The sequence below is a fragment of the Entelurus aequoreus genome, linkage group LG15 (genome assembly GCF_033978785.1).
Source record: "Entelurus aequoreus isolate RoL-2023_Sb linkage group LG15, RoL_Eaeq_v1.1, whole genome shotgun sequence".
Lineage (NCBI taxonomy): Eukaryota > Metazoa > Chordata > Actinopteri > Syngnathiformes > Syngnathidae > Entelurus > Entelurus aequoreus.
Window position 1 is genome coordinate 48,025,356 of NC_084745.1, and position 27,135 is coordinate 48,052,490.

The 27,135-nt window shown below is 38.3% G+C and overlaps 1 long non-coding RNA gene across 1 annotated transcript in view; it reads left to right on the forward strand.

Moving 5' to 3' along the window:
* The window catches only part of LOC133630486 (uncharacterized), a 102,933-nt gene that overhangs the window by 56,358 nt on the left and 19,440 nt on the right, over nt 1–27,135 (forward strand). The window contains exon 2 of the long non-coding RNA XR_009821261.1: nt 10,122–10,227. This is a non-coding gene — a long non-coding RNA (uncharacterized LOC133630486). The remainder of the gene's footprint in view (nt 1–10,121; nt 10,228–27,135) is intronic.

A 27,135-nucleotide genomic window follows, 5' to 3' on the forward strand; every position in this document is an offset into this window, starting at 1 on the left:
AAATAGTCTATTATACAGCATTATTCACATGTGAACGATATAAATACAGTCTATTATACAGAATTATTCACATGTGAATGATATAAATACAGTCTATTATACAGCATTATTCACACGTGAATAATATAAATAGTCCATTATACAGCATTATTCACACGTGACTATTATAAATACAGTCTATTATACAGCATTATTCACATGTGACTATTGTAAATACAGTCTATTATACAGCATTATTCAAATGTGAATATTATAAATAGTCTATTATACAGCATTATTCACCTGTGAATAATATAAATACAGTCTATTACACAGCATTATTCACATGTGAATAATATAAATACAGTCTATTATACAGCATTAATCACACGTGAATAATATAGTCTATTATACAACATTATTCACTTGTGAATAATATGAATAGTCTATTATACAGCATTATTCACACGTGGATAATATAAATACAGTCTATTATACAGCATTATTCACATGTGAATAATATAAATACATTCTATTATACAGCATTAGTCACACGTGAATAATATAAATACAGTCTATTATACAGCATTATTCACATGGGAATATTATAAATACAGTCTATTATACAACATTATTCACATGTGAATAGTATGAATACAGTCTATTATACAGCATTATTCACACGTGAATAATAAATATACAGTCTATTATACAGCATTATTCACACGTGACTATTATAAATACAGTCTATTATACAGCATTATTCACACGTGAATAATATAAATACAGTATATTATACAGCATTATTCACATGTGAATATTATAAATACAGTCTATTATACAACATTATTCACATGTGAATAATATAAATACTGTCTATTATACAGCATTATTCACATGTGGATATTATAAATACAGTCTATTATACAGCATTATTCACATGTGAATAATATAAATGCAGTCTATTAAACAGCATTATTCACATGTGAATAATATAAATACAGTCTATTATACAGCATTGTTCACATGTGAATAATATAAATACAGTTTATTATACAGCATTGTTCACATGTGAATAATATAAATACAGTCTATTATACAGCATTATTCACATGTGGATATTATAAATACAGTCTATTATACAGCATTATTCACATGTGAATAATATAAATGCAGTCTATTAAACAGCATTATTCACATGTGAATAATATAAATACAGTCTATTATACAGCATTATTCACATGTGAATAATATAAATACAGTCTATTATACATTTAAGTACAGTCAAAAAGGAACATATGCATTATACAGTCTGCTGGATGCACAATAGTTTGAATATGTTTTTTTCCCCCTCACAACCTGGGGTTAGAGGTCTTTGCTGCCCAACACTGCTGTAAAAGGACAGGGTGAACTGTCACATGTATGTAAACTACACCTTGTAACAGGAGAGAAGATAGAATACTTTTTCTTTCCAGTGCCATCTGGTGGATGTGGTGTACCTAATATTGGGTCTGGTGACATTTAGGGTGGTCTCGGAGTAAAAGTCTGTTTGTCCTTTGCGTTAGACGTTGAGGTGAATTCAGGCCACAGCCCTGATTGTGTTTGTCCTAATGACATAGATTGGAGATTGACCACCGGCTGTTCAGAGATCAGTCATCACATCAACCCACACCCCACTAAGTGATGCTCTTAATCTTTCCCACAGGTCTTGATGAGATTGAAGTCCTGACTCTGCTAAATACCACAGCTCTGGGGGGAATTGGCAAACCTTTGAAAAGAAAGAGACAGAAAAGGAGGAACTTAGACTGTATGGATTACAAATAGCAAAATGCAGTCAAAGGATACCTTTTTTTTTTTTTTTAAACTTTTGGACTAATTAGGAGTTGACTTTATTTGTTTCTTGTTGTCTTATTTTGTCTTTGCAGTTTGTTTCAGTAGGATTATTTGATTATTTTTTTGACAGCTAACTGAGATCTTTGGTGTTCGGGTCTGTGGGACCCGTTTTCATTTTTTACTAAAAGAAAAATGATACAATTAATTAATTTTTCCAACGGATACTCACTGACTTTGGCTCATTTTCTGTGAAGAACATATATCAGAATACATATTTAATGACCACACACCATACACCCTCCCTACACATTTATATTACATATAAGATGGCCGGGGCTAAAAAAAGTGTGGAAATTGATGTTTTGTGTACCACACCCACACACACACACGCACGCACGCACACACACACACACACACACACACACACACACACGCGCGCACACACACACACACACACACAGCAGGTCTAGACAGGAGGAGGACAGAGTGTAGGTACACAGAACATCAGAGGGTCAAATGTGCGACAAAATGAGAGCAGACAGTGTTGACAAACAATGTTGCAACCTTGTGTGGGAACCGCAGGTGCAGAAACACAAAAGAAGAATCCCTGTGGGCTAAAGAATCTAGCAGAGAAATTTCCCGTGCAACGTTCATATTGTTGCACGGGAAATTTAATAAAAGTAGTGCAGGTGTCTTGGGTGTGTGCTTTAGCTGCTGCACCGGCAAGGATTTGCATGATCCTTAACAAGATGGTCTGAACAGATGTTTACTGGGATAAGGTAAACATATGTTCAGTATTTTAACATAAAAGTGTTTGATTGTGAGGCATTAAAAGCCACAAAATGCAACGGGTCCATCAGACCCACAAACGCTGGCTGAGTAACAACAATATTAACAGTACACAAACTTTTTCGTAAAAATCAGCCAAATACTGATCTGTGGCCGGTCAATCGGCACATATCAAATTAAATGTGTTTGCAACCCTTCCAAAGTGTTGTTAGCATAACATCCTTAGACTTTTAGCACACAGTGGCATGAACTATGCCCGCAAACTCATTAGCTTTGTTTGTTCTTAGCTAATGATAGCCATTTTGGCTAGCTTTACGTTAGCTGTTATTGAATTTTTTTTTTTTTACATCATCCTGAAAACATGCCTGCAAATTGTTAAGTGCTTCTGCTTTTGTGTACGTGCATATAATCAGTAATTGTGAAAAATATAGACATTTAAAAGATATGTACACTATGCTGTGTTAAACCACAAAGGGTAACTAACATTAGCTAGCTGGGGGTTTTCTTGTTAAAGGTTAAGATTTTTTTTACTTTGAACGAGTTGCAAACAGCCCTTTTAAATAAATATATTTAAAAAGAGGACAATAAATGTTGTTGACACATTTGTTGTCGTTACCTAAAGCTGATGACATGCATTGAATGGAATAAGAGAGTATAGTATTAAAGTTCTAATATGACATTTTAGAGAGAGAAAAAATCATCTTCCTATTCTATTTACCATGAATTGATTAACGTGGACTTAAACAAGTTGAAAAACTTATTGGGGTGTTACCATTTAGTGGTCAATTGTACGGAATATGTACTGTACTGTGCAATCTACTAATAAAAGTCTCAATCAATCAATCAAACTGTATGGAAATGGTGGAGTTTCTTACTTACTCAGTTTTGTGCTCTTTTGAAGAAATAAGTTGGAGGCGAACTTTGCAGTTCGCTAGCGTGTGTTAGCTATTTTTCTGAGACCCTTAATTTGTTAGCACGGGCAGGATGTAGCAGTGCTTTTATTGGGAAGACCCGAACTGTGCAGTTGGTTTGGACTCTTGATGGCAGGTGTGTTTTTTCCCCCCGTTTAACTGAACTTGCTAAGTATTTATTTCTTCTTCAAGGCAGTTTATTTGTCGTAATAAAGGTGAATATTACAAAACCCCAAACCAGGGAAGTTGGCACGTTGTGTAATTAGTAAATAAAACCAGTACAATGATTTGCAAATCCTTTTCAACTTATATTCTGTCAGGTTCAAACACTGATGACATCTATTAAACAAGACAAAGAAGCAAGGAATTAAACAGAGACAGAATTAAATTTGGCTCAATTGAGGAGAAACGTCTGGGCTGTACTCTTGTACAGTCTCCAACACGCTCTGGCGAAAGATTGTACGCCACCTCTTTTATTTAGACTTTCCCTGATTACATGGCAACAGCTGTTTCTAAGGGACGGGGGTCGTAAACAGCCATCACCTTTGGTTACAGAACAGTTCAAATAAAAGGTCGTAAACAGTTAAGACAATTGATTTCAATAAATGAAAGAAACAGAACACCTTCATGTTGCTTCCCATCCTACACAGTGGAGTTTTACAAGCCTTCTTCTTGGTAGGATTAAAGGCAACTTTTGTCTGCTCGCCGGGAACTCATTGAAACAAAGTTTTGTGATAACTTAGATACAATTATTCTGACATATTCAATTGAATAGACTGCAAAGACAAGATATTTAATGTTCGAACTGAGAAACTTATTTTTTTTGTGTGCAAATAATCCTTAACTTAGAATTTAATGGCAGCAACACATTGCAAAAAAGTTGTCACAGGGGCATTTTTACCACTGTGTTACATGGCCTTTCCTTTTAACAACACTCTGTAAACGTTTGGAGTAAACTGACGAGGCCAATTTTTGAAGCTTTTCAGGTGGAATTCTTTCCCATCCTTGCTTGATGTACAGCTTAAGTTGTTCAACAGTCTGTGGTATTTTAGGCTTCATAATGCGCCACACATTTTCAATGGGAGACAGGTCTGAACTAAAGGCAGGCCAGTCTAGTACCCGCATTCTTTTACTATGAATGTTGCGGCGATCTGTGGGCGGAGGTTTGCCTGTGAGCGTGTGCTGATGACATCAGCCTCACCTCTCCACAGTGGAGCGCACAGGTAAGCACAATCAACCTAATTGGCAGCTCACGCCAGCACCCCAGAAATGTTTGGCTGCTCAGAACTTTGTCCAGTGGTCTTGCAGAGCAGCAGGACAGCGACATCGCATGCTAAACCATTGGACTACAACGCATGGGGAAAAGGAAAAGATCAAAGAGGCTACCGGTAAGCTCACGTCTTTTTACTGGGCCGAAACCAACTGTTTGGATGCAATTGAAGGCTGTAGCGCACAGAAGCCGAGGTCTGTGCTTGTGGAGTAAACAAATCATATGTATTGCCTTGTTAAATGTGTTGCCTGTTGAGAGGTTAAAAGGTGTTGTAACACGTGGCTTGGCATTGTCTTGCTGAAATAAGCAGGGGCGTCTATGATAACATGGCATCATATGTTGCTCCAAAACCTGTATGTACCTTTCAGCATTAATGGTGCCTTCACAGATGTGTAAGTTACCCATGTCTTGGGCACTAATACACCCCCATACCATCACAGAAATGTTGTTCTTAAACTGTTGGACAATTTGATCAGGCATTTGTTGACAAAGTGGTGACCCTCGCCCCATCTTTGTTTGTGAATGACTGAGCATTTCATGGAAGATTTTTTTTCATACCAAATCATGGCACCCACCTGTTCCCAATTAGCCAGTTCACCCGTGGGATGTTCCAAATAAGTGTTGGATGAGCATTCCTCAACTTTCTCAGTCTTTTTTGCCACTTGTGCCAGCTTTTTTGAAACATGTTGCAGGCATCAAATTCCAAATGAGCTAATATTTGCAAAAAATAACTAAGTTCACCAGTTTGAACATTAAATATCTTGTCTTTGTAGTCTATTAAATTGAATATAAGTTGAAAAGGATTTGCAAATCATTGTATTCTGTTTTTATTTACCATTTACACAACGTGCCAACTTCACTGGTTTTGGGATTCGTAATTGGTAGATTGCAATAAAAAATATATCATATTTCTGAACTGCTGCACATTATCATTGTTATCTTAACCCTTGTGCAACCTTCAGATTGACTACACACACTTTCTCTTCCGATCCAAAAGAGACTGGCTCAAAAGTTAATAAGTCAGCAATAAATTCATTTCTTTTTTTTATTTCAATCCTTGAAATCTTTAAACAACTCCATCCATCTATTCATTGATGTTCTTATGTTTTATGGCCTTTTGTCAAAAACAACTGTTTTTAAAAATATATATATATATATAAATCAGAAAATGCAAAATATGCTGTAGTTTTTAAAATAAGAGTGAAGAGTGAAATATTTGAGGTTGAGTAATTACAGTTTTGATTAGTTCAATAGTTCATGATGACATTGATTTTATTACGGTAGACAATAATTATAATTTTTTACAGTGCCATGATATATATATATATATATATCTGCCAGAGAACATTTGCATCAAATTCCAAATGAGCTCATATTTGCAAAAAATAACGATTTCCAGTTCAAATGTTAAGTATCTTGTCTTTGCAGTCTATTCAATTGAATATAAATTGAAAAGAATTTGCAAATCATTGTATTCCGTTTTTATTTACCATTTACACAACGTGCCAACTTCACTGGTTTTGGGTTTTGTATTAACTGAGGGGTGCGTCTTCAAACTGTATATGAAGATATCCAAATAGCTGCCAGCTTGTCAGCCAGGGGACTACAAATAAATACAATATCAGCCGAAGGGGTTCGGCATTTGTTATCGGCATTGAAAGGCATTAATTGGCAATAGCGATCACATAATTTTTCAAGAAAATCGGCCGATACTGATCAGTGGCCAATCGATCGGCACATCCCAAATATCCCTTGTTTCCCAGGTATCGGTAATGGGTATCGTATTGGTTCATATGTGAAAGATACCCAACCCTACACCTGACATAACATATTTCCCTGACCTGTCATTATTTGCGGTGGAGCCAAATTGATAAAAAAAAAATCCCCCCAAAATTTCACACCACGCCAGTGGACAGATTTTAAGCCTTATGCAACCCTAGGGACCAAAACGGGCATTACATGTGTTCCTTATGTGATATGATTGTTCAGTTTGAAGGTGAGCGGACTGAAATTTTTGCCGGGCAGTTTTTGTAAAATACATTTGCATTGTGCCCTGTGATGAGGTGGCGGCTTGTCCAGGGTGTACCCAGCCTGCCACCCCAATGCAGCTGAGATAGGCTCCAGCGACCCCAAAAGGGACAAGCGGTAGAAAATGGATGGATGGATGGACATTTGCATTGTGTTTTTGATCGCAATGATGTTAGAATAGGATATGAACATAAGATATAAACCCTTTCTATGAAGAACCCTTTCAGGCACATTGACTCCCATTATAACTGCTATTTCTCACCAGACTCTAATCCTGATAAACGCTTTTTCCATGAAAACCCGATGAATCTCCTTGACGATTGAAAAGCAGGGGTAATTGCACACCTTAATCACCCGATGACGCCAACAATTCTCAGAACTTTGATGAGTGAAAATGAGTTAAACCGCCATTAAACCGCTCAAATATAATGCAAATGTTCTCTGGCAGATATATATATATATATATATATATATATTTATTTTATATATATATATTTTATATATATATATATATATATATCAATATATATATATATATATATATATATATATATATATATATATATATATATATATATATATCATGGCACTGTAAAAAAATTATAATTATTGTCTACTGTAATAAAATCAATGTTGTCATGAACTATTGAACTAATCAAAACTGTAATTACTCAACCTCAAATATTTCACTCTTCACTCTTATTTTAAAAACTCCAGCATATTTTGCATTTTCTGATTTTTATATATATACCGTTCAAAAGTTTGGGGTCACCCAAACAATTTTGTGGAATGTCTTTTTCTGGCCATTTTGAGCGTTTAATTGACCCCACAAATGTGATGCTCCAGAAACTCAATCTGCTCATAGGAAGGTCAGTTTTGTAGCTTCTGTAACGAGCTAAACTGTTTTCAGATGTGTGAACATGATTGCACAAGGGTTTTCTAATCATCAATTAGCCTTCTGAGCCAATGAGCAAACACATTGTACCATTAGAACACTGGAGTGATAGTTGCTGGAAATGGGCCTCTATACACCTATGTAGATATTGCACCAAAAACCAGACATTTGCAGCTAGAATAGTCATTTACCACATTAGCAATGTATAGAGTGTATTTCTTTAAAGTTAAGACTAGTTTAAAGTTATCTTCATTGAAAAGTACAGTGCTTTTCCTTCAAAAATAAGGACATTTCAATGTGACCCCAAACTTTTGAACGGTAGTGTGTATATATATATATATATATATATATATATATATATATATATATATATATATATATATATATAAACCCAGTTGTTTTTGACAAAAGGCCATAAAACATAAGAAAACCAATCAATAGATGGATGGAGTTGTTAAAAGATTTCAAGCATTGAAATTAAAAAAAATATATATATGAATTTATTGCTGACTTATTAACTTTTGAGCCAGTCTCTTTTGGATCGGAAGAGAAAGTGTGTGTAGTCAATCTGAAGGTTGCACAAGGGTTAAGATAACAATGATAATGTGCAGCAGCTCAGAAATATGATATATTTTTTATTGCAATTTACCAATTACGAAACCAAAAACCAGTGAAGTTGGCACGTTGTGTAAATGGTAAATAAAAACAGAACACAATGATTTGCAAATCCTTTTCAACTTATATTCAATTGAATAGACTGCAAAGACAAGATATTTGATGTTCAAACTGGTAAACTTTTGTTATTTTTTGCAAATATTAGCTCATTTGGAATTTGATGCCTGCAACATGTTTCTAAAAAGTTGGCACAAGTGGCAAAAAAGACTGAGAAAGTTGAGGAATGCTCATCAAACACTTATTTGGAACATCCCACAGGTGAACAGGCTAATTGGGAACAGGTGGGTGCCATGATTGGGGATGAAAGCAGCTTCCATGAAATGCTGAGTCATTCACAAACAAGGATGGGGCGAGGGTCACCACTTTGTGAGCAAATGCGAGAGCAAATTGTCCAACAGTTTAAGAACAACATTTCTCAATGAGCTGTTGCAAGGAATTTAGGGATTTCACCATGTACGGTCCGTAATATCATCAAAAGTTTTCAGAGAATCTGGAGAAATCACTGCATAAGTGGCAAGTCCTTGACCTTCGATCCTTCAGGTGGTACCGCATCAAAAAGCGACATCAGTGTGTAAAGGATATCACCACATAGGCTCAGGAACACTTCAGAAAACCCCTTTCAGTAACTACAGTTTGTCGCTACATCTGTAAGTGCAAGTTAAAACTGTACTATGCAAAGCGAAAGCCATTTATCAACAACACCCAGAAACACTTCGCTGGGCTCGAGCTCATCTAAGATGGACTGATGCAAAGTGGAAAAGTGTTGTGTGGTCTGACGAGTCCACATTTCAAATTGTTTTTGGAAACTGTGGACGTCGTGTCCTCCGGACCAAAGAGGAAAAGAACCATCCGGATTGTTATAGGTGCAACGTTCAAAAGCCATCTGTGATGGTATGGGGGTGTATTAGTGCCCAAGGCATGGGTAACTTACACATCTGTAAAGGCACCATTAATGCTGAAAGGTACATACAGGTTTTGGAGCAACATATGTTGCCATCCAAGCAACATCTTTTTCATGGACGCCCCTGCTTATTTCAGCAAGACAATGCCAAGCCACATTCTGCGCGTGTTACAACAGCATGGCTTCATAGTAAAAGAGTGCGGGTACTAGACTGGCCTGCCTGTAGTCCAGACCTGTCTCCCATTGAAAATGTGTGGCGCATTATGAAGCCTAAAATAGCACAACGGAGACCCGGACTGTTGAACAACTTAAGCTGTACATCAAGCAAGAATGGGAAAGAATTCCACCTGAGAAGCTTCAAAAATGTGTCTCCTCAGTTCCCAAACGTTTACTGAGTGTTGTTAAAAGGAAAGGCCACGTAACACAGTGGTAAAAATGCCCCCGTGCCAACTCTTTTGTAATGCTGCCATTAAATTCTAAGTTAATGATTATTTGCAAAACAAAATGAAGTTTCTCAGTTCTAACATTAAATATCTTGTCTTTGCAGTCTATTCAATTGAATAGAAGTTGAAAAGGATTTGCAAATCATTGTATTCTGTTTTTATTTATGATTTACACAACTTGGCTACTTTACTGGTTTTGTATTATTGCACACAATTTTTCATTTTATTTAATTTTTTTTACTCATAGCATTATGTAAATATCTAAATTATTTTATTCACATTTATACATTTCTCTAGCCAAAAATTGCTTCATCCTCTTATGACTTTCACGTCAGTGGACCTCCCGGCTCTCCTTACATCACCCAGATGGTAAATGTGATTGGTTGTGTGTTTCCAGGAACGCTGCAACACACGGCTGCTGAGACGTGGCCATTAGTTGATGTGTCTTGAGGGAAGGTGGTGGATGGAAAGCGTGTCAACAGTTGCTGGTAAGAGGAATCAAGGTGAATTTAATTATGTTTTTGCCCGTATTGATACTCCATATTTGTGGGACCGAGTGAGAGGTTTCGTTTACAGATGATCGTTTGATGAGAATTACTCTTGGCAGAGCACCTGTCTGTAGGGAGGGAGGGGCTTCGTGTTGATGCAAACTTGATCCAAAAGAAGCATCATCAGCACCAACATGGTTGGATGATGAGGATCACGTGTGAAGGCTTGAAATACAACTCTCTGAAATGCTGCACCCTCATTGACTTGAGGATCGTCCAACTAATGTAGGCCTGAAACACTGTGGGCTGGTTTGTACCGCGGAGTTAAGGCATGACATGATCCAACAATATGCTTAGGTTGCCCTCTTATGTGTCTGAAAAGGGAACTAAATTCAGTCCAGATTGTCCGTTGCATAGATGGATGCCCTGTAGACAAAAAAATTGCGGTGTACCGAATTCCAGAGGGAGAAAAAGTATAACATAGTTTGAGTCCCTGTGTCCACCGTCCCTTAAAGCAGTGTTTTTCAACCACTGTGCCGCGGCACACTAGTGTCTGGTGTGCCGTGGGAAATTATGCAACTTCACCTACTGGTAATTGGTTCCAAAAATATTTGACCAGTGACTTTAATTCCCTGAGAGGAAGACTGGTCAGACGCTATATATATATATATATATATATATATATATATATATATATATATATATATATATATATATATATATATATATATATATATATATATATATAGGTATATATATATATGTATGTATGTACACTACCGTTCAAACGTTTGGGGTCACATTGAAATGTCCTTATTTTTGAAGGAAAAGCACTGTACTTTTCAATGAAGATAACTTTAAACTAGTCTTAACTTTAAAGAAAAACACTCTATACATTGCTAATGTGGTAAATGACTATTCTAGCTGCAAATGTCTGGTTTTTGGTGCAATATGTACATAGGTGTATAGAGGCCCACTTCCAGCAACTATCACTCCAGTGTTCTAATGGTACAATGTGTTTGCTCATTGGCTCAGAAGGCTAATTGATGATTAGAAAACCCTTGTGCAATCATGTTCACACATCTGAAAACAGTTGAGCTCGTTACAGAAGCTACAAAACTGACCTTCCTTTGAGCAGATTGAGTTTCTAGAGCATCACATTTGTGGGGTCAATTAAACGCTCAAAATGGCCAGAAAAAGAGAACTTTCATCTGAAACTCAACAGTCTATTCTTGTTCTTAGAAATGAAGGCTATTCCACAAAATTGTTTGGGTGACCCCAAACTTTTGAACGGTAGTATATATATATATATTAAATATATATATTATAATAATAATAATAATACCTGAGATTTATATAGCGCTTTTCTAAGTACCCAAAGTCGCTTTATATGTTAAAAATATTTTATTATATATATATATATATAATAAAGTTGCAGCTGCCAGCGATCATTTCACAAGACCCCTGTTTGCTGTGTATGTCAATTAAATGGTATATGTGACGTCAGAGGGAAGATTGATGATTGGCAATATATATATGTTTAATGCCCGGTGATCATTTGCAATGCTGACCCAAAAAAAGACAGCATTTACATGTTACAGATGGTAATGTGTGATGATTATCAACTCATAGTCTCTCATTTAACAACATAACATTCTATGTGTGTCTAGTATGACTGATCTAATAATATGGTCAGAGTGCAGAAGAGTTACTACTGTGATGCCAATTTCCGAAAATACCCAAAGGTATTCGGAGTGCAATATTCAAAATTGCTGACCAAATTTGTGGCATTTTGTGATGTTCAAACGGTGTTTTCACATACTTTGCGTATTGTAAATACAATTGGATATGGTTTCATGGATACAATGAAACAGAAATGAGCATATGAAGTCAACTTGTTTGTCCACTCTTCTGCTACTTTAAAACATTGATAACAAATTCATAAAATCACAAGTTGAAATAAAATAAAATAAAAATAAACCTCAAAACCTTTGCCGCAACGTTCTGATAAAGCTGCTGGCATTTAGGCCGCAACTTCTCGGAGGGACTCTACGATGTCTCACACGTACTTGGTACACTGCTACTGAAATAGTTAATTATTGTGGCAAATCTCCTGTTGAAACAGGCTTTGTTTGCGAATGTCTTGTTTTATCCATGGTCTTATTATGATTGCTAAATACTTGCCTTCATATGTTCTCTTTTTGGCTGCTGCAAGATGAGAACAGATGGAAACAATATCCATTAACATATCACAAACATAATAGATTGCTTTCCCAAACACTTTGCATTCCCTTTCATCGTATGAAAAGTTCCGAGGGGCCTACTCGGGCATGAAGAGAGATTTAGTGCGATACAGTCACTATAAAAAAAAAGGATAAACATAACCGTCCGTATGGCAGCAAAGCAGCTTTAAGTGTCGGGAGGGATTTATTAAAAACACGTTATTGTTAAGATGTTAGGAAGATTTCCGCTTAAATCAAGTCAACGGCATTACAAAACAAATAGTTGCTAAAAAAACAAACGGCATCATTTGAATAAATAACCGACAACACCTAATTGGGGCGTTGTCGCAAATGTTTTATTAGTTTTCATTCCTGAATGAATATCAGTCTCCAAAAGCCTGGTGTATACTCTCGCGTCACGTACCGTATTTTCAGGACCATAGGGCGCACCGGATTAAAAGGCGCATTGCCGATGAACGGGTCTATTTAGGTCTATTCTCATACAAAAGGCGCACCGGATTATAGGGCGCTTCAAAGGGGTCGTATTATTATTATTTTTCTAAATATAAAAGACTTCCTTGTGGTCTACATAACATGTAATGGTGGTTCTTTGGTCAAAATGTTGCATGGATGATGTTTTACACATCATCTTCAAGCCGCTTTCTGACAGTCACACATCAGGGCAAGAAAAAACTCAACCCAATGGGATGACAATGAGATACCTTGGAGGGGTCCGCAGATGTTGGTGCTGTCAGGTTCAAACACTGATGACATCTATTAAACAGACAAGAAGCAAGGAATTAAACAGAGACAGAATTCAATTTAGCTCATTGAGGAGAAACGTCTGGGCTGTACTCTTTGCACAGTCTTCCACCACGCTCTGACGAAAGATTGTACGCCTCCTCTTTTATTTGGACTTTCCCTGATTACATGGCAACAGCTGTTTCTAAAGGAAGGGGGGTCGTAAACAGCCGTCTCCTTTGGTTACAAAACAGTTCAAAGAAAAGGTGCCTGGAGCTCGCGTCAGGTACTGCTTCCTCTCCGCTTTGTAGATCTCGGGTCAAGACAAAATCTTCCTGTGGATTACAATAGATCAAGGAAACCGACACCTTCATGTCGCTTCCCATCCTACACAGTGGAGTTTTACAAGCCTTTTGATTGGTAAGATCAAAGACAGCTTTTGTCTGCTCGCCCGGAACTCATTGAAACACAACGTTTTGTGATAACTTTAGATACAATTATTCTGACAGGTGCAATGGACGTCGAGTGGATCTAGCAATAATAGTGGGAGTCCAGTCCATAGGAGATCTAACATAATAGTGAGAGTCCAGTTCATAGTGGATCTAACATAATAGTGAGAGTCCAGTCCATAGTGGATCTAACATAATAGTGAGAGTCCAGTCCATAGTAGATCTAACATAATAGTGTGAGTCCAGTCCATAGTGGATCTAACATAATAGTGAGAGTCCAGTCCATAGTGGATCTAACATAACAGTGTGAGAGTCCAGTCCATAGTGGATCTAACATAATAGTGAGAGTCCAGTCCATAGTGGAGCTAACATAATAGTGAGAGTCCAGTCCATAGTGAATCTAACATAATAGTGAGAGTCCAGTCCATAGTGGATCTAACATAATAGTGAGAGTCCAGTCCATAGTGGATCTAACATAATAGTGTGAGAGTCCAGTCCATAGCGGATCTAACATAATAGTGAGAGTCCAGTCCATAGTGGATCTAACATAATAGTGAGAGTTCAGTCCAAAGTGGATCTAACATAATATTGTGAGAGTCCAGTCCATAGTGGATCTAACATAATAGTGTGAGAGTCCAGTCCATAGTGGATCTAACATAATAGTGTGAGAGTCCAGTCCATAGTGGATCTAACATAATAGTGTGAGAGTCCAGTCCATAGTGGATCTAACATAATAGTGTGAGAGTCCAGTCCATAGTGGATCTAACATAATAGTGAGAGTCCAGTCCATAGCGGATCTAACATAATAGTGAGAGTCCAGTCCATAGTGGATCTAACATAATAGTGTGAGAGTCCAGTCCATAGTGGATCTAACATAATAGTGTGAGAGTCCAGTCCATTGTGGATCTAACATAATAGTGTGAGAGTTCAGTCCATAGTGGATCTAACATAATATTGTGAGAGTCCAGTCCATAGTGGATCTAACATAATAGTGTGAGAGTCCAGTCCATAGTGGATCTAACATAATAGTGAGAGAGTCCAGTCCATAGTGGATCTAAAATAATAGTGTGAGAGTCCAGTCCATAGTGGATCTAACATAATAGTGTGAGAGTCCAGTCCATAGTGGATCTAACATAATAGTGTGAGAGTCCAGTCCATTGTGGATCTAACATAATAGTGTGAGAGTTCAGTCCATAGTGGATCTAACATAATATTGTGAGAGTCCAGTCCATAGTGGATCTAACATAATAGTGTGAGAGTCCAGTCCATAGTGGATCTAACATAATAGTGTGAGAGTCCAGTCCATAGTGGATCTAACATAATAGTGAGAGAGTCCAGTCCATAGTGGATCTAACATAATAGTGTGAGAGTCCAGTCCATAGTGGATCTAACATAATAGTGTGAGAGTCCAGTCCATAGTGGATCTAACATAATAGTGTGAGAGTCCAGTCCATAGTGGATCTAACATAATAGTGTGAGAGTCCAGTCCATAGTGGATCTAACATAATAGTGTGAGAGTCCAGTCCATAGTGGGGCAGCGCAGAGACGTCCCCAACTGATGCACATATGAGTGGTCCACCCTGGGTCCTGACTTTGGACAGCTAGCGCCTCATCTGTGGTCACCGAATCTGTGCCCCGCCCTCTCCACGAAGGAGAGGGGGCAGATCAACTGGTCTGAGTTCCAGTGCAGACCGAGTTGTCGATGTGGTTCAGTGCTTGTATATAGTCACTCTTCACAGGAAGGACATTCCCAGTATCGAGTCTGCAGTTGCTCCTCATGGAGACACTGCCTCCTAGTGTTTGGGACGAGATTTACAATTTTGGCGCCACCCCCCACGGAAGAACTATAAATCAAACAAGACGCCGTCGAGGGGGACGCAATCTATGCGACGCACGAGTATATTCCAGCCTTTATGCTCATTATTATCTTATTGCTTTTTAATCACTGTTCTATTCAGGCCCCGGGGCTGTTTATGCAAGCCTTTTATACACCGCAGATAAACATGGATTATCACCAGCTAATCTAATCAATATTAATTACGCCAAAAATTTGCGATTCAGAAATGCTTCTTATCATCCATCAAACGCTTTACACCGCAATTCATCATCAAGTGTGTTTAAGGCTTTTATGCCAGCATTGTACGATAAACTTTTGAAGCTTTATTGTCGAGCTGAATTGGCCTTTTTGGATGATCTGTGAAATTTACATCAGCTCCTATTGAGGAGGCACCAGTAATTGCGACCTCAAGATGTGGAAACGGGAGACGGCGTGCAAGTAAAAAGAGTCTTTGATTCTCAAAACGCAGGGAGTGTGCAGCGGGGAAGTGCACAGGAAAAGCTGCGCAAGTTTAGCAAATGCAATTACAGGCAACCGTTACCATGAGTAATAAACAATAATAATAATAATAATAATAATAATAATAATAATAGATGTTATTTGTAAAAGCACTTTACATTGAACAAACAATCTCAAAGTCCTACAGTGTATTAAAAAAAAAACCAAAAAACAAAAACAAAGCTAGAACAACAAATAGCTGCCCCCAACGAGTAGAAATAAATAGTAATGTAAAATAAAAACTAGAACAGCTTAATAGCTAGAACTAACACACATAAATCTATCAAAAGGCTTTTTTTTTTTTTTTTAAAAGAAGGGTTTTTAAGCCTTTTAAAAAAAAAACATCCACAGTCTGTGGTGCCCTCAGGTGGTCAGGGAGAGCGTTCCACAGACTGGGAGCGGCAAGACTGGGAACAAAGCAATAATGCAGCCCTGTCTGAAGGACTGGCTGGCACATAAGGAAGCCTGATTGGCAGACTGGAACAGGTGTGCCCAGATTACCAATCAGAGACCGGTGAGGTCGGCAGCGCTCAGAAAGAGAGTAGTGGAACCAGAACAGGAAGTAACAGTAAACTCAGGAAAATAATACATACATTTAAAAAATAAGTTCAGGCCTGTGTAACAGGTCCTGACAGTCATCTTAGAATTACTCCAAATAACACCTTGTCAACGAGGGTACCGTGATGTAGACCAGTGTTTTTCAACCACTAGTGTGCCGTGAGATATTGTCTGGTGTGCCGTGGGAAATTATGCAACTTCACCTAATTGGTCCCAAAAATATTTTTAGCAAATCAACAATTATAATAATGTGTCGTTGTCTAGTGCAGTGTTTTTCAACCTTTTTTTTGGTATGTAAAAGGTATGTAACGCTTAAACCAAAAATGAACAAAAGGCAAGTCCCGCTAGGAAAAGTCACTGAAGCATAGGGATGGCTATGTAAAACAAAAGTAAAACTGAACTAGCTACAAAGTAAACAAAAACAGAATGCTGGACGACAGCAAAAACTTACAGCGTGTGGAGCAGAAAGTACATCCGTACATGACATGACAATCAACAGTGTCCCCACAAAGGATAGCGTACGCACAACTTAAATAGTCTTGTTTGCCAATACAAAACAGGTCAGACAAAAGCACTCAAAGGAAGGCTTGAAGCTGCTACAGGAGAACACCAACAAAACAGGAAGGGTCACCAAAATAACAGCGCAAGACAGGAACTAAGGCACGACAACCTGGTGGAGTTTCATTTTTTAACCCTTTCTGCTGGTGGTGTCCCTCCGAATTTTTTTTAATGAAAAAAATGTGCCTTGGCTCAAAAAAGGTTGAAAAACACTGATTTAGACAATATACGATATGAATAATATACTGTACATTTGGCCGACAATAGAGCTTTTTTTATACTAATGTCATACCGTGATGTTGACTTTGGATGACACATTCTACCTTTGTCCCTCAAATTGGACAGCGAGAAGCGACCATACACATCCTCAACGTACTGTAGCGTCCTGGCGAGCAAGCTGGCGGCTAACGTCCCTTGACAATGCAAAGCCACTTCTAAATCAGCAACCCCCGGCCTCCATGGCGGCAAACAAACAACATTTCTTAAAAGTGTCATTATCACTGGAAGACAAATTGCTAAACATGTTACACAACACACTGTAGGAGTGTGTGCTAACGGCTAAGCCAGAGCTCTTGAATGTGAACAGGTGTGTGGATTGATACAAACATAAAGATACCAAAATGTAGTATCATTATACGAAACCCAAAACCAGTGAAGTTGGCACGTTGTGCAATTTGTAAATAAAAACAGAATCAATGATTTGCAAATCCTTTTCAACTTATATTCAATTGAATAGACTGCAAAGACAAGATATTTAATGTTCAAAATGAGAAACTTCATTTTTTTTGCGCAAATAATTATTAACTTAGATTTTAATGACAGCAACAAATTGCAAAGAAGTTGGCACAGGGGCATTTTTACCAATGTGTTACATGGCCTTTCCTTTTAACAACACTCAGACCAATTTTTTAAGCTTTTCAGGTGGAATTCTTTCCCGTTCTTGCTTGGTGTACAGCTTAAGTTGTTCAACTGTCCGAGGGTCTCCGTTGTGGTATTTTAGGCTTCATATTGCGCCGCACATTTTCAATGGGAGACAGGTCTGGACTACAGGCAGGTCAAATTTCTGACAGTGATTTTCGGCAGTGTTCCTGAGCCCATGTGGTGATATCCTTTACACACTGATGTCGGTTTTTGATGCAGTACCGCCGGAAGGATCAACAACGGTCACGGGCATTCAATGTTGGGTTTCAGCCTTGCCGCTTACGTGCAGTGATTTCTCCAGATTCTCTGAACCTTTTGATGATATTACGGAGCGTAGATGGTGAAATCCCTAAATTCCTTGCAATAGCTGGTTGATAAATGTTGTTCTTAAACTGTTCGACAATTTGCTCACAAAGTGGTGACCCTCGCCCCGTCCTTGTTTGTGAATGACTGAGCATTTCATGGAAGCTGCTTTTATACCCAATCATGGCACCCACCTGTTCCCAATTAGCCTGTTCACCTGTGGGATGTTCCAAATAAGTGTTTGATGAGCATTCCTCAACTTTTCTCAGTCTTTTTGCCAATTGTGCCAGCTTTTTTTTAAAACATGTTGCAGGCATCAAATTCCAAATGAGCTAATATTTGCAAAAAATAACAAAGTTTCTCAGTTCTTTCATTCTCAAAATAATCTTACTCATATCCCCATATGAAATATGACTTACTTCACTAATTTTTATTTATTTATTTTTATTGTGATTACTTATGGAGTATATTGTGAGTACATTGAGAACAAGAAGTGAACAAAAGTTTTAGCAACTGTTATGTAAAAGAAAAGGGGTAGGATTAAATTAGCTCTGCTTCTTCCTACTCCTTTTCGAACATGTTGAAAAGAGGAACTGGAAATTGTGATGTATCATGTTGTATGCATGCATGTTCCAAATAAACTCAAACTCAAACTCAGTTCGAACGTTAAGTATATTGTCTTTGCAGTCTATTCAATTGAATATAAGTTGAAAAAGATTTGCAAATAATTGTATTCTGTTTTTATTTACCATTTACACAACGTGCCAACTTCACTGGTTTTGGGGTTTTTATGTTCGGATACATCGGTGGTTATATTGATATCTTTTTTCTGTTGAAAAATCTTTTGTCGTTTTTTTTTGCTATTTATTACAAACTCAGGAAATAAGTCCTTGGACACAGGAGGACTTTAAGGGCAAAATAAAGGATTTAAGTTTGAGCCAATAATAGGACATCATTTAAATATTTAATTTATACTTTTACAGCGCTATTCTGCATTTTTGTCTGATTATAATTGTGATCCAACATAATAATAATAATAGATTTTATTTGTAAAAAGCACTTTACATTGAGTAAACAACCTCAAAGTGCTATAGTGTATTTAAAAATAAAATAATAAAAAGATAATAACAAATAAAAATAAAATAAAAACTAGAACAGCCAAATAGCTAGAACTAGTATGCATATATCTAAAAAAAAAAGGCTTTTTTAAAAGAGTTTTTAAGCCTTTTTTAAAAGCATCCACAGTCTGTGGTGCCCTCAGGTGGTCAGGGAGAGCGTTCCACAGACTGGGAGCGGCGTAGCCTTGTCCTCGGCGGTTGGAGGAGGTTAGCCTGTCCGGAGCGGAGGTGTCGAGTGGAGGATTTGGGGGTGAGTAGTTCTTTGGAGTTAGAGGGAGGCATTTCCATGGAGGCACTGGTGGGTTAGTAGGGAGACTTTGCATTCAATCCTGAGTGGAACAGGAAGCCAGTGAAGGGATTTGAGAATTGGTTTGATATGGTCATATTTCCGCACTCTCATCAGGATCCTAGCAGCACTATTCTGTATGTATTGCAGCTTCTGGATGTTCTTGCTGGGGATCCCGACAAGAAGTGCGTTGCAGTAGTCTAGCCTGGAACATTTTTAAGTTGTTCATTATTGGTAAACGTAAAAAAGTTGGAGGAAAGGACACAAAACTCATGCATTTAATGCTTCATATTCATATTTGTGAGGACATGTATTAATAGATAATTAATTTATCTATTGCTGTCAAAACGTGTGGGGGAAATATACACTATGTACCGTATACACTTGTAAATATACACTATAATCAAAGGGTTGCAGAATCATTGGTACAACACAACAGAAGATAGTTTGTCCTTTGCAGGAATTGGACACCTGCCCCCCAATCTTTAGCGACTGGAAATAAATGTGAGACAGTGTGAGATGGAAATCACGTTGAAGGTTATCTGGCTGGCAAATATTAAAGTGGCGGCGCAATGAGTTTGACCTTTCAGCACATCAACCTCTGCTCAGATACCAAAAAATGTCCGCGTTGACCAGGGTGACGCGAGGACTGCGGCACCTTTCATTTACCTTAATAAAGCTGCCACATGTGCAATCACACTGACCTCATACATCAAGGTATACGCAGACTAAAAATACTAAATATGTTCCCTTGACAGTGTCACCTCAGTATTATTGCTTAATATTAACTCTAATGTATCATGGTCACTCCATCGGACAGTTATTTTTTAAAAGCTGTTTCCCTACTACAAACCCCGTTTCCATATGAGTTGGGAAATTGTGTTAGATGTAAATATAAACGGAATACAATGATTTGCAAATCCTTTTCAACCCATATTCAATTGAATGCACTACAAAGACAACATATTTGATGTTCAAACTCATAAACTTTATTTTTTTTTTGCAAATAATAATTAATTTAGAATTTCATGGCTGCAACACGTGCCAAAGTAGTTGGGAAAGGGCATGTTCACCACTGTGTACATGGCCTTTCCTTTTAACAACACTCAGTAAACGTTTGGGAACTGAGGAGACACATTTTTGAAGCTTCTCAGGTGGAATTATTTCCCATTCTTGCTTGATGTACAGCTTAAGTTGTTCAACAGTCCGGGGGTCTCCGTTGTGCTATTTTAGCCTTCAAAATGCGCCACACATTTTCAATGGGAGACAGGTCTGGACTACAGGCAGGCCAGTCTAGTACCCGCACTCTTTTACTATGAAGCCACGTTGATGTAACACGTGGCTTGGCATTGTCTTGCTGAAATAAGCAGGGGCGTCCATGGTAACGTTGCTTGGATGGCAACATATGTTGCTCCAAAACCTGTATGTACCTTTCAGCATTAATGGCGCCTTCACAGATGTGTAAGTTACCCATGTCTTGGGCACTAATACACCCCCATACCATCACAAATGCAGGCTTTTCAACTTTGCGCCTATAACAATCCGGATGGTTCTTTTCCTCTTTGGTCCGGAGGACACGACGTCCACAGTTTCCAAAAACAATTTGAAATGGGGACTCGTCAGACCACAGAACACTTTTCCACTTTGTATCAGTCCATCTTAGATGAGCTCAGGCCCAGCGAAGCCGACGGCGGGTACTGGGTGTTGTTGATAAACGGTTTTCGCCTTGCATAGGAGAGTTTTAACTTGCACTTACAGATGTGGCGACCAACTGTAGTTACGGACAGTGGGTTTCTGAAGTGTTCCTGAGCCCATGTGGTGATATCCTTTACACACTGATGTTGCTTGTTGATGCAGTACAGTCTGAGGGATGGAAGGTCACGGGCTTAGCTGCTTACGTGCAGTGATTTCTCCAGATTCTCTGAACCCTTTGATGATATACGGAGCGTAGATGGTGAAATCCCTAAATTCCTTGCAATAGCTGCTTGAGGAAGGTTTTTCTTAAACTGTTCAACAATTTGCTCACGCATTTGTTGACAAAGTGGTGACCCTCGCCCCATCCTTGTTTGTGAATGACAGCATTTCATGGAATCTACTTTTATACCCAATCATGGCACCCACCTGTTCCAATTTGCCCATTCACCTGTGGGATGTTCCAAATAAGTGTTTGATGAGCATTCTCAACTTTATCAGTATTTATTGCCACCCTTTCCCAACTTCTTTGTCACGTGTTGCTGGCATCAAATTCTAAAGTTAATGATTATTTGCAAAAAAAAAAAAAGTTTATCAGTTTGAACATCAAATATGTTGTCTTTGTAGCATATTCAACTGAATATGGGTTGAAAATGATTTGCAAATCATTGTATTCCGTTTATATTTACATCTTACACAATTTCCCAACTCATATGGAAACGGGGTTTGTAGATCATAAATCATGCCTCTCACCTGGAAAGTAGATTGGCTGGTGATATAATCCGACAAGTTGGGACACTTCGACAGCCATGTAGGACCTGGAACTGGCCGAGAACGACACGAACACACCCCGTTCCTTTGCGAGGATTATGAAACACCATTTTTTAAATCTAAATGGGAATATATGAACATGCTAGCAGTCGGCATCCTAATGACAGCAGACCTTGTACAGTAAGTGATGTTTTATTTTGTTTGTTGGCTCTCATGAAGTCTGCAGTGAGTAATAATCAGAGATGCGTTTTTTAAATGAATGCGTCGCTTATGCTTAAAATGATCAAAATATGTAAATATTAAATGTTATTATACTGTAAATGTGCCCGTCACTACATTACATATATACTTACATCATGTATATAAAACCCTTTTGGATGTATTTGGATGTTTTTTTAGGGTCTCTACAGGCAGAATTGAACGGCTCTATATAGGAAACAGCAGACCAAAGGATGATGTAAACACGGAAGGGATGCTATAAATAATTTGTCTGCGTTAGCACTTATAATAACAATTATCACTAGTACTTGGTTAATATTCAAGTCACAAAATGTAAATGGAGTATTGTTGGCGCTTTTTTAATGGTTGTTTATCGGATTTTATGGGCGGAAGAGTGTAGCTCCCATTGGCTCCGCTGTAAGCTGACCTTTATTTACGTTGATTTAATATTTAGGATGTATTAAAAAAATGAATCCATCCATCATGTCTTTTACAGTGATTGTGAACGATAGGCAAAATTCCCCAAAAAAGTGCAGTTCCCCTTTAAAAGTCTCTAAATTTGATCATGAAAATTGCAACAGCTTGACCTACTGTACTGCTGCGTCTGACCAGCCTTCCCTCCCAGGGAATTAAAGTCACTGGTCAATCCCAAGTTCTTTCAGATGACATATATGCAGAGTAAGAAGGACCACCAAGACAGAATAGGAATATTATCAAGTTTTACTAAAGCTTTAGGAGACCAGCCCAATCGTCCTTTCATATCGACATCTCTAATTGGTCTAACATTCAAACGGAAGAGACAACTTCTTGAATACGAAGAAAGCCCCCACCCTGTCCAGAAAGGAATACAGCCTCATTGTTCTAATACAGATAAGATATAAAGGGAGTACGCCAACTCCTACATTCCAAGTCTTCAAAGTAAAGCACACAGTTTACTTGCGGACATAAGATAAAAAAATAGAGTACAAATGGAAAAACACTAGATTATTTAAACATGACTATGAATAAAGAAAGAACTCTTAAACATATATGCATTCTCCACAGTACATTGGACTGGTTTGTATAGGATCTTTATGAGCCACTCTCTATATCTCGGGATGTGTTACATTTATTACCAATTTACCGTAAGAGCTGCAGCATGCTGGGAAAAACATGTCAACAAGAAGTGTTTTGAAAAGGCATGACTCACTTGACCTTTCACGTTTTACATTAGCCGCTCATTCGACATGTCTGTGAGTGTACCGTAACTGCTGCCCGTGTGATATCACGTTGCTCACGATGAGTGGACAATGTCGGCATGCGCACAGACGTGCGCCACATGAGAAGATATCACCCAGAGAGTTCCTATTGGATGATTACATCACACTTACGTGCCTGTTTGGCCCTGAAGTTAATAAGCTGATACCTGATCGGAAAATGACTGCAACCTAAGATATCCAAGGTGGAATTAGATGCCTCGTAACATGTCTGCTGCGGAAAAAATAATCATGTGAAATGACCTTTTTAAAATTAATTTAAAAAAATTATGAGGATAGGGTATAATTGTGTGACCAAAATGGCTTTACAATTTAAAAACTGTTAGGACAGTTTGGGGTCATTATCATGTTAGAAAACTGCTATTTGAATGTTGAACCTCAGTGTGGAGGGGGGCGTGGCCTGCGGGCCTGCAGCGGAACGGGGTGTGCCAGGACCGGCCTCGAAGACAGCGACAAGTGCGTAGATGGCCCGGGTTATCTAATCACCTGTCGCCTTTATTAGCAGCAGCCGTGATGAGACGAGTAGTTGGAGTTGGAGGTGCTGCTGAGAGACGCAGACGGAGGGAAAGACACTTTGCACCATTTGAGGAAAATAAAACAGTGTTATACTTAATAATTCCGGGCTCTCCTGGCAGTGTGTGGTGGTCTGAAGAACCCACTAGAGGGCAACATCTACACTCAGTAAACCCCAACTCCCATGTCGGGATTTTACATTTAAACCAATATGGCGCTAATTTCCGGTACCTGGGAAAGCGATACATTTTCGATTAATCACCAAAAATGATTCCCGGGCGCGGCCACCGCTGCTGCTCACTGCTCCCCTCACCTCCCAGGGGGTGATCAAGGATGATGGGTCAAATGCAGAGAATAATTTCGCCACACCTCGTCTGTGTGTGACAATCATTGGTACGTTAACTTTAACTTTACTTTTGTATGTTATAAATGTTCATTGTTAATAATGGAATCTATGTTTTTTTAATTTAACACTTTAAAGAGGAACTGCACTTTTTGAGGGGAATTTTGCCTTTCGTTTGCAATCATTGTGAGAGACAAAATTTTAATTTTTATTTTTTTGCATTCTAACATGTAAAACACATTTTTTATTGGTGGCTAGCAATGCAGCTAATGGGAGCAATCAGTCAATTCTACCTCTAAATAACTTTAAAAATGCATTAAAAAAAATGTCAGCAATACTTAATTTACGTTCCGTATCTTGTATAATAACCAAACTGCAATGACATTGTTTTTGTAAAAGCGAACACTTTTCTAGCGTAGTAACACATCACCATGCTTCAGTATTAGCTGGGAAAGCTAACTACGGCAAGAGATAAGCTACCTTTACAACAACGCAAAACACGTTTGAGTTTGTAATGCACAACACTGCGATAGAACACCAATCTGTACTGACTGAAAAACAAGAAAAATCATATTACAGTATCTGTAAAGCAGTATTTCATGTTTTGTTTGTATACAGCTAGCCAGACAGTGTATGTACTGTAGTTGTGATAACAAGCATGACGTGCTGCGTGTATCATGATCAATATATAGTGACTATAGTGAAAGTTGTCTGTTTGGTCCAGCTGGCCGGGGATGTTTTTTCCCGACGTTTTTGGGTAAGCACGCCATTTATGTCAAAATACCTTGTCTCCAGATTCCACATTTTGCAGCTTCGAGTGACTTTCTCTCGGCTTTCGGTTGCTCCAACGTCTCACTCTTCTTCGTGCTCTCTTCTAGAAGCAGTAGTTCATCCATCCATCCATTTTCTACCACTTGTCCCTCTCATCCTCGGTATATTCAGCTTCAAAAAGATTTTGATGATTGATTGATTGATTGAGACTTTTATTAGTAGGTTGCACAGTGAAGTACATATTCCGTACAATTGACCACTAAATGGTAACACCCGAATAAGTTTTCAACTTGTTTAAGTCGGGGTCCACTTAAATTGATTCATGATACAGATATATACTATCATATATACTATCATCATAATACAGTCATCACACAAGATAATCACATTGAATTATTTACATTATTTACAATCAGGGGTGTGGAGGGGGGGGGGGGGTATGGACATCAAGTAGTAGTAGAGAGAGAGAGAGAGAGAGAGAGAGAGAGAGAGAGAGAGAGAGAGAGAGAGAGAGAGAGAGAGAGAGAGAGAGAGAGAGAGAGAGAGAGAGAGAGAGAGAGAGAGAGAGAGAGAGAGAGAGAGAGAGAGAGAGAGAGAGAGAGAGAGAGAGAGAGAGAGAGAGAGAGAGAGAGAGAGAGAGAGAGAGAGAGAGAGAGAGAGAGAGAGAGAGAGAGAGAGAGAGAGAGAGAGAGAGAGAGAGAGAGAGAGAGAGAGAGAGAGATCAGAAGACATAAGAAAAAGTATCTGCATTTGATTGTTTACATTTGATTATTAGCAATCCGGGGAGGGTGTTAGTTTAGGGTTGTAGCTGCCTGGAGGTGAACTTTTATTGCGGTTTTGAAGGAGGATAGAGATGCCCTTTCTTTATACCTGTTGGGAGCGCATTCCACATTGATGTGGCATAGAAAGAGAATGAGTTAAGACCTTTGTTAGTTCGGAATCTGGGTTTAACGTGGTTAGTGGAGCACCCCCTGGTGTTGTGGGTTATGGCGGTCATTTACGTTAAGGAAGTAGTTTGACATGTACTCCGGTATCAGGGAGGTGTAGCGGATTTTATAGACTAGACTCAGTGCAAGTTGTTTAACTCTGTCCTCCACCTTGAGCCAGCCCACTTTAGAGAAGTGGGTAGGAGTGAGATAAGGTTGTGAATCTTCATTTCTCCAAAAATAGTCGTCTTTGCTGTTTGTTATTGTGTCTGCCATGATTAGAAGACACACACGCCTTATTCACGGAAATCGGACACACGTTTTTGCCATAAGTCGGAAGTGTGCTGCTATGGAAACGGAAATAAATAAAGAACTAGTTCCGTCAATGAATAAAACGACCAAAATAAGGTCCATATTGTACAAACCCCGTTTCCATATGAGTTGGGGAATTGTGTTAGATGTAAATATAAACGGAATACAATGATTTGCAAATCATTTTCAACCCATATTCAGTTGAATATGTTACAAAGACAACATATTTGATGTTCAAACTGATAAACCTTTTTTTTTTGCAAATAATCATTAACTTTAGAATTTTATGCCAGCAACACATGACAAAGAAGTTGGGAAAGGTGGCAATAAATACTGATAAAGTTGAAGAATGCTCATCAAACACTTATTTGGAACATCCCACAGGTGAACAGGCAAATTGGGAACAGGTGGGTGCCATGATTGGGTATAAAAGTAGATTCCATGAAATGCTCAGTCATTCACAAACAAGGATGGGGCGAGGGTCACCACTTTGTCAACAAATGCGTGAGCAAATTGAACAGTTTAAGAAAAACCTTTCTCAACCAGCTATTGCAAGGAATTTAGGGATTTCACCATCTACGGTCTGTAATATCATCAAAGGGTTCAGAGAATCTGGAGAAATCACTGCA